Source organism: Macaca fascicularis, chromosome 12, assembly GCF_037993035.2.
Source record: "Macaca fascicularis isolate 582-1 chromosome 12, T2T-MFA8v1.1".
Classification (NCBI taxonomy): domain Eukaryota; kingdom Metazoa; phylum Chordata; class Mammalia; order Primates; family Cercopithecidae; genus Macaca; species Macaca fascicularis.
The window spans coordinates 97,131,110-97,139,318 of NC_088386.1; positions in this window are offsets into that span (position 1 = coordinate 97,131,110).

Here is an 8,209-nt window from a genome sequence, read left to right on the forward strand (position 1 = left end):
CTGAGGACACCAGTATTTACGACAGGATTTTTCAAAGTGTGGGCCATGTGTAGTTAAAATGCATAGACCTGTTGCCTTGATTGCAAGTGACTTACATCAAAGAGGTTTATTAACCTCATGAAATACAGTCTGGAAGTAGTGCTATCAGAGTTGGTGCAAAGATTCAGCAATGTCCTTGGAGAACTGGGCTCTTTCCATCTCTCTGTTATGGCAGCCTCAGTGTGTTGATGGAGGGAAGCCTCTTGGTTGCACTACGGCTGCTTCAACTCCGAGCACCAGGAACAGGCTAGATGAAGAGAGACTTTCAAAGATTAAAAGGAGGGAAAGAACTTAGAGAACAGTTGATAGACTCTATTAGTCATCTAGACAATCTGTCTCCATCCAGAGATTGAATATTTACTTTGAGTGTGTTTAGTGTATAAAATTTTATATTTAAATCCTTTCTTATGATTAAAAAAAAGCAGCAGGATTTGGGTCTTGACTGAAGCGTGGCTAAAAACAGAGATACAAAGGAAGCAAGTGCTGAAGGAAAACCCCAGCCACTCAACTTGGTGAAGGCTCAGCACTAATTACTACTGCTTTGGGTCTCCCCACTCCCCTTTCATCTTTTTGGACATGAGTAAAGCTTTGCCAAGTCCAAAACAGCAGAGCAGAAGGAAATGAAGGCGTTTAGGGGTTAAGTGTTAAGTGCTCTTCTCTTTGATGAAATTGGCAAAGCACTGGCATCCTCACTATCTTCCCCTAAAGCAAAGTGTCTTACTATTTGGAAAAGAGGTGGAGGAGGCCAGAATACCAATAGTAAAACAAAGTATAAGTTGAATAAATGAATGAGAGAAACTGCAACTTAATTCAGACAGTTAACATTATCAAAATTGGTCTGCACAGGGCTTGGGGAAATAGACATCCTCTTGTGTTATGTTGCAGTGTTCATGAAGTGGCAAATATGGTCAGCTGGGAGCATTCGGAGGTTTTCCATCTGTGGAGTGCTATGTGTGGCTCTATGAGAATACTCCCAGTGTGGAAAAGACAGTGTTCTCTTAAGAAGCTTGTAATTATCTCCAACTTGCTCACTTGCTCAACTCTCTTTGATCCTTGTCTTTCAACATCTGACTTTAGAGTGGTGTTAGGCTAACTCCTATGGATCATCCTGAACAGCCCCAACCAGGTAGCCACAGGAATCCTGTGAAAGCCTGCAGTGCTACCCTTGCACCTAGAAAGAGGGGCCACTGTTCTGAGCCCTGGGCTTCAGAGGACTCTGCATAGGACAGGCACACACAGAAACCTACATTTGTTGAAGAACACGTGGGCCCGGGCTGGGTGCAGTGGCTCACACCTGTAATTCCAGCACTTTAAGAGGCCAAGGTGGGTGGATCAACTGAGGTCAGGAGTTTAAGAACAACCTGGCCAACATGGTGAAACCCCATCTCTACTGAAAATACAAATATTAGCTGGGTGTGGTGGTGCGCGCCTGTAGTGCCAGCTACTCGGGAGGTTCAGGTGGGAGAATTGCTCGGACTCAGGAGGCAGAGGTTGCAGTGAGCCAAGATCATGCCACTGCATTCAAGCCTCGATGACAGAGCGAGGCTCTGTCTCAGAAGATGAAGAAGAAGAAAACAACCACCACAACAAAAAAAAGCAAAACACGTGGGCCCTTGATCTGGAGCTCAGCTCTGAAACAGCAGGAACCATAACCCTAAAGACTCACTCTCATCATTAACCACATTCAGGTCTCAGGGAATGCTTTACCACATCTTTTACCCTTTATCTTCAAAACAAAAGAGGACTGTGCCCAAATGCTATAAAGGTTTGTGGGTCATGCTGCTGCTGAGATCAGACACAGACACTGCTTTGGAGTGCAGGAAAGACTGGGGCAGCAGCAGTAAGGTAAGAGGAAAGGTAACTTGTCAAAACCTCTCAGCATGAATGCAAGGTTTGTGCATAATGAAATATATTCTCCAGTGGTGCTGAGCACCCATTTTTTACTTCTTTTAATGCCTTAATTTGTAATTCCACAGGTATTCGTATACAGGAATGGTATTTGCAAGAGCTACATATGGTGGCTGAAGAACATTGTGCAATATGAATCCTGACTACCCTTAAATTTATATATATGTAGATCTAGATGGAACACGAAGCGTGATACCAACTCTTCATATTACTGGATAGATCTAGAGATTGTTTCAGAGGCGGTAAAAACAGCCATAGAAGTGGTAGTGAATTATATGAAATTAAAATACTCCATAGCATTTTCTGGCCCATGATAATGTTTGAATGTGATGTGAAAATCTCGCTTTTGAATAACTGAAGTGATTTTGCTGAGAAGGCAAGACAATCAATTTTGTGAAACAATACTTTGATTTTTATATATTTGGGTTTTCTGTATTTTTCATCATCTCATAACACCTTAGGGGTGCTTTCTTCATAACTTCTTAAACTAAGGAACAAAATACTTCATGCTATTGCTGGCAACATGACCTGCCAGCCAACATTTGTATTTTGGCATCTTTTCCGAATTTGCACAGTAATATTTGCTCATTTGAAAATTTTGTGGCATTTTGGTCCTTAACTCATAAAAACTAATGAAAAACAGAAAAATAAAACTTACTATTAACATAACTCAAATTGAATATAGTGAAACTAGCAATGGAAGTCAACAGGATGCTCAAAGCCCCAAATCTTAACCCTCATCAGAAGATTTCTGGACTTAAACACATCCACTAGTAGTCATTTGTGAAAGAAAACACAATTAAAGATGATAGCACTAAATTTCATATCAAAGTAGAGTCTCAAACTTCATTTCTCACAAGATGGTCATAATTCTAAATGGATACTGAGTTTAAAAAAAAAAAGTTTCTGTTTTATTTCCAAGATGGCAGATTAGAGTCTTTAAGTGTGCCTTGGCCCCTTGGAAATAGCAAGATAGTGTGTAAAGATCATCTCTGTGGGTTTTTATTCAAAAAGGAAAATGGGAATCCACTAGAATTGTGAAGGACACCCCAGATGCCAGGGAGGAGAATGTGGACAAACAGCCCCAGTGATGGCATGCAGCTGATAAAAATGAGTGAAGCCCCAGTACATGGGAGAGGCAGAGAGCCTCCCTCTATGACTCACCTTTCCACTTGGGATCCAAGCAACCCAGGCTGAGGGAGAGCACTTTGTTTCTCACAAGTGCTGGAGCTAACTTGGGGAAGCAGCTTAGAAACACTGTGAGAAAAAGACACAGAGAAAAGCTGCAAACATTTTCCTAGACTCGGGACTGAAGGCAGGGTGCCATTTTTAATCCAGGCGTGGACAGTCAGTCATTCTCTGGTGACCTAGCAGTGTGGCCACACAGGCATTTTAGTCTTGGGTCAGCAATTGGAGCACCTGCTCTGGCTTAGGGTAAGGGTCTCCATAGCCAGAACTGTGCAAAGAGCCTCAGCAGTAGGTGCTGGGATGCCTTTTGCATGCCTGAGGTGGGACCCTTTGCTGGCACCCTTTGCATGCCTGAGGTGGGAAGAGAGCTGCTACAGCTGCAGTTTCTCCTGTGTGATGAGACTTGCAGCCAGGGCTAACTTAGTGACCTGGAACTAGTCTGCATATGTCACTGCAGGGTGACCCAGCCAGCTTCCCTGAGATTGTGGTGCAGCAGAGCCCTCTCTGCTCCACCCTCAGGCAGAAATCCAGGCATTTGGACACTTGCTTGTCGGGACCAGCAGCCGAGCTGCCCCACCCTTCATGGACATAGATTGTGGTACAGCATGGCTCTCTTTGCTCCACATCCAGGCAGATCTCCAGGTGTCTGGAGCACCCCCTTCCTTGGATCAGCAGCCTGAGTTGTCCTACCTTTCCTGTATATAGATTGTGGTGCAAGGGTGCCCTCTCCACTCCACCTCTAGGCACATCTCCAGGCATTTGGAGCACCTGCTCACATGGACTAGCAGCCTGAGTGCCCTACCCTTCCTGTGCAGAGATCTGGGTGTGGGGAGGCACTCTCCGTTTTGCACCCCAGCAGATCTCCAGGCATTAGGTGCACTTGCTCATCTGGTTCAGCAGCCTGAGTTGCTGCCCCTCCCATTCCAAGACATAGATGATGGTGCAGCAAGGCCCTCTCCACTCCATGACCAGGCAGATCATCAGGCATTCAGAGCACCCATTTGCCTCGATCAGCAGTCTGAGTCACCCAAACCCTCCTGTGCAGAGGTCTTGGTACAGGGGGCCCTCTCTCCTCCATGCTCAGGCAGATCTCCAGGCATTCAGAGCACTTGCTTGCCTGGAACAGCAGCCTGAGCACCCCACCCTTCCTGTGCATAGATCCTGGTGTAGTGGGGCTCCATGCCTAGACAGATCTCCAGGTATCTGGATCAGTGACTCTACTGGATTAGTCTAGGCCGCCCCCATTCCTGAGCAGGGAACTTGGGGTCAAGGAAATTTCCCAAGCATCTCTAGGTGCTTAGTAGTGGCTACCCACTGCATTCCCCCTTGGTGCTGGTGCTTGTACCTGCCATCAGGGGACCTATATTTGGACCTGCCCAGTCCAGCTCTGCCCATTTTGGCCCCTACCTCCCTGTGTCTGAGCAGGGAGCTCAGACCACTATGGACCTCATGAATTAGCTCATTGCCTGAGGTAACAGAGCTATTCTCCATAAACAAGGATCAAGTATACACCCAGTCACATTGGCCAGAGCAGACTCTTACCTATAAGTACCATCTACTGACTTGTAGGTTGAACTGCACAGCCCAATATAAAACCTGCTGACAGAAGTGAAAAGGGTTATAGAAGCAAAGCCAAAAGACCCTACCCAGCATTCTTAATAGTCACACTCCCTAGAGAGGGGGGAAAAGGGAAAGAGAAAGAAAAAAAACAAAACAAACCAACAATATTATAGGGAAAGAAGGAAAAATAAATAATCCTACCCACATGAAAATCACTATAAAATTAAAATGCCAGCATCTCCAGATGAGAAGGAATCAGTGCGAGAATTCTGGCACCACAAAAAATCTGAATATAATGACACCACCAAAGGATCAAACTTGCTCTCCAGCAATGGTCTATACCCAAAATAGCAACTCAGAAAGAACAGTTACATAATTCAAAGCATGGATTACAAGGAAGATCAATGAGACCCAAGTCAAAGTTAAAAATCAACAACACAAAACTTCTAAAGCAATCCAGGAAATGAAGGAAGAGATAAATATGGTTAAAAAGAAATCAATCAGAGCTTCTGGAGTTGAAAAACTCACTCAGGGAATTTCAAAATACAATTGAAAGCTTTATCAATAGACTGGACTGAGCAGAAGAAAGAATTTCAGAGCTTGAAGACTGATCTTTTGAGCTAACTCAGTTACATAAAATAAGGAAAAAATAATTTTTAAAGGTGAACAAAGGCTTTGAGAAATATGGGATTATGTAAAACAACCAAACCTATGAATTACTGGCATTCCTGAGAAGGAAAAACATATTTGAGGGAATAATTCAAGAAAGTTTCCTTAATCTTGCTAGAGGTAGACATCCAGATAAAAGAAATTCAGAGAACACCTGCAAGATACTATACAAAATGAGCATCACCAAGGCATACAGTCACCAGACTGTCCAAGGTCAATGCTAAATAAAATACTTTTTTTTTCCAAGATGGAGTCTCACTGTCACCCAGGCTGGAGTGCAGTGGCATTATCTTGGCTCACTGCAGACTCCTCCTCCGGGGCTCAAACAATTCTCATAACTCAGCTTCCTGAGTAGCTGCGATTACAGGCGCACACCACCATGGTCAGCTAATTTTTATATTTTTAGTAGAGACCGGGTTTTGCCATGTTGGCCAGGTTGGTCTTGAACTCCTGACCTCAAGTGATCTGCTGACCTTGGCCTCCCAAAGTGCTGGGATTACAGGTGTGAGCCACCACGCCCAGCAGAAAACATCTTAAAGGCAGCTAGAGAAAAAGGTCGGATTGTGTACAAAGGGAATGCATCAGGCTAACAATGAACTTCTCAGCAGAAACCTTACATGCCAGGGGAGATTGGAAGTCTTTTTTCAGCATTCTTAAAGACAAGAAATTCCAACCAAGAATGTCATATCCCTCCAAATTAAGCTTCATAAGCAAAGGAGAAAGAAAATATTTTCTAGATAAGCAAGAGCTAAGGGATATGTTACCACCAGATCAGCTGTACAAAAGATTCTTAAAGGAGTTCAAAACACGGAAATGATAGAATGATATCTGCTATCATAGAAACACACTTTTAAGAACATAGCCTATAGATCCTATAAAGCAACCACACCATAGAAATTACAAAACAACTGCTAACAATCTCATGATAGGATCAAACCCTTGCACATCAATATTAACCTTGAATGTAAATGGTCTGAACACCTCACTTAAAAGGCACAAGGTGGCAAGTTCGATAAAAAAACAAGAGCCATCCACTTGCTACCTTCAAGTGACCATTCTCACACATTAATGACATCCATAGGCTCAAAGTAAAGGGTTGGAAAAAGATTTACCATGCAAATAGAAAACAAAAAATGGGTAGGGGTTGCTATTCATATATCAGATAAAACAGACTTTCAACCAACAAGAGTAAAAAAATGACAAAGAAGGGCATTACATATGATAAAGAGTTAATTCAACAAGAAGACTTAACTACCCTAAATATATACACAGCCAACATTAGAGCAACCAGATTCATAAAACAGGTACTTCTACAAAAAGACTTAGCCACACAATAGTAGTGGGGGACTTCAACACCACATTGACAGCATTAGAGAGATCACTGAGGCAGAAAATGACAAAGAAATTCCAGACTTAACTTCAACACTTGACCAACTGGGCCTAATAGACATCTACAGAATATTCCACCCATCAACCACAGAATATACATTCCTCTCATCTGCACACAGAACAGACTCCAAGATTGACCACATGCTTGGCCATAAAGTAAGTTTTAACAAATTAAAAAAAAAATCAAAATCATAGCAACCATACTCTCAGACCATAGTGGAATAAAAATAGAAATCAGTATCACGAAGATGCTCAAAACCACATAAGTACATGGAAAATAAATAACTTGCTCCTGAATCACTTTTGGATAAATAATGAAATTAAGGTAGAAATAAAAAAATTCTTTGAAATTAATGAAAACAGAAACAACATATCAAAATCTCTGGGATACAGCAAAAGCAACATTAAGAGGAAAGTTTATAGCAGTAAATACCTACCTCAAAAAGGTAGATAGATCTTAAATTAATGATCTAACATCACCAATAGAGGAAATAGGAAAAGAACAAACTAATCCCAAAGCCAGCAAAGAAAAGAAATAACTAAAGTCAGAGCAGCACTGAATGAAATTGAGACCCCAAAATCCATACAAAGAATCAATGAAACCAAAAGTTGGTTCTTTGAAAAAAATAAACAAGACTGATAGATGGCTAGCTAGATTAACAAAGAAAAGATCCAAGTAAGCCTAATCAGAAAGGACAGAGGTGACATTATGACCGACAGAAATACAAAAGATCCTCAGAGATTATCATGAACACCTCTATGCACAAAAACTAGAAACCTAGAGGACATGCATAAATTCCCAGAAACACACAACTTCCCAAGATTAAATCAAGAAGAAATAAAAAACCTGAATAGTCCAACATTGAGTTCCAAAATTGAATCAGTAATAAAAAACTTAACAACCAAAAAAAAAAAAAAAAAACAAAAAACAAAGGCCCAGTCCATAAGAATTCACAGTCAAATTCTACGAGATGTACAAAGAAGAGCTGGTACCAATCCTACTGAAACTATTAAAAAAAACTGAGAAGGAAGGACTTCTCCCTAACTCATTGTATGAATCATTCTGATCCCAAAACTGGGCAAAGACACAGACACAATGAAAAAACAAAACTGAAGGCCAGTATCCCTATGAACATAGACACGAAAATCCTGAACAAAATACTAATAAACTGAATCCAACAGCACATCAAAAATCTAATCCACCATAATCAAGTAGGCTTCATTCTTGGAATGCAAGGTTGGTTAAACATATGCAAATCAACAAATGTGATTCACCATATAAACAGAATTGAATTAAAAACAAAAATCTGGCCAGGTGCAGTGGCTCATGCCTGTAATCCCAGCACTTTGGGAAGCTGAGGCAGGTGGATCACCTGAGGTCAGGAGTTTGAAACCAGCTTGGACAACATGGTGAAACCCTGTCTCTACTAAAAATACAAAAATTAGCTGGGTGTGG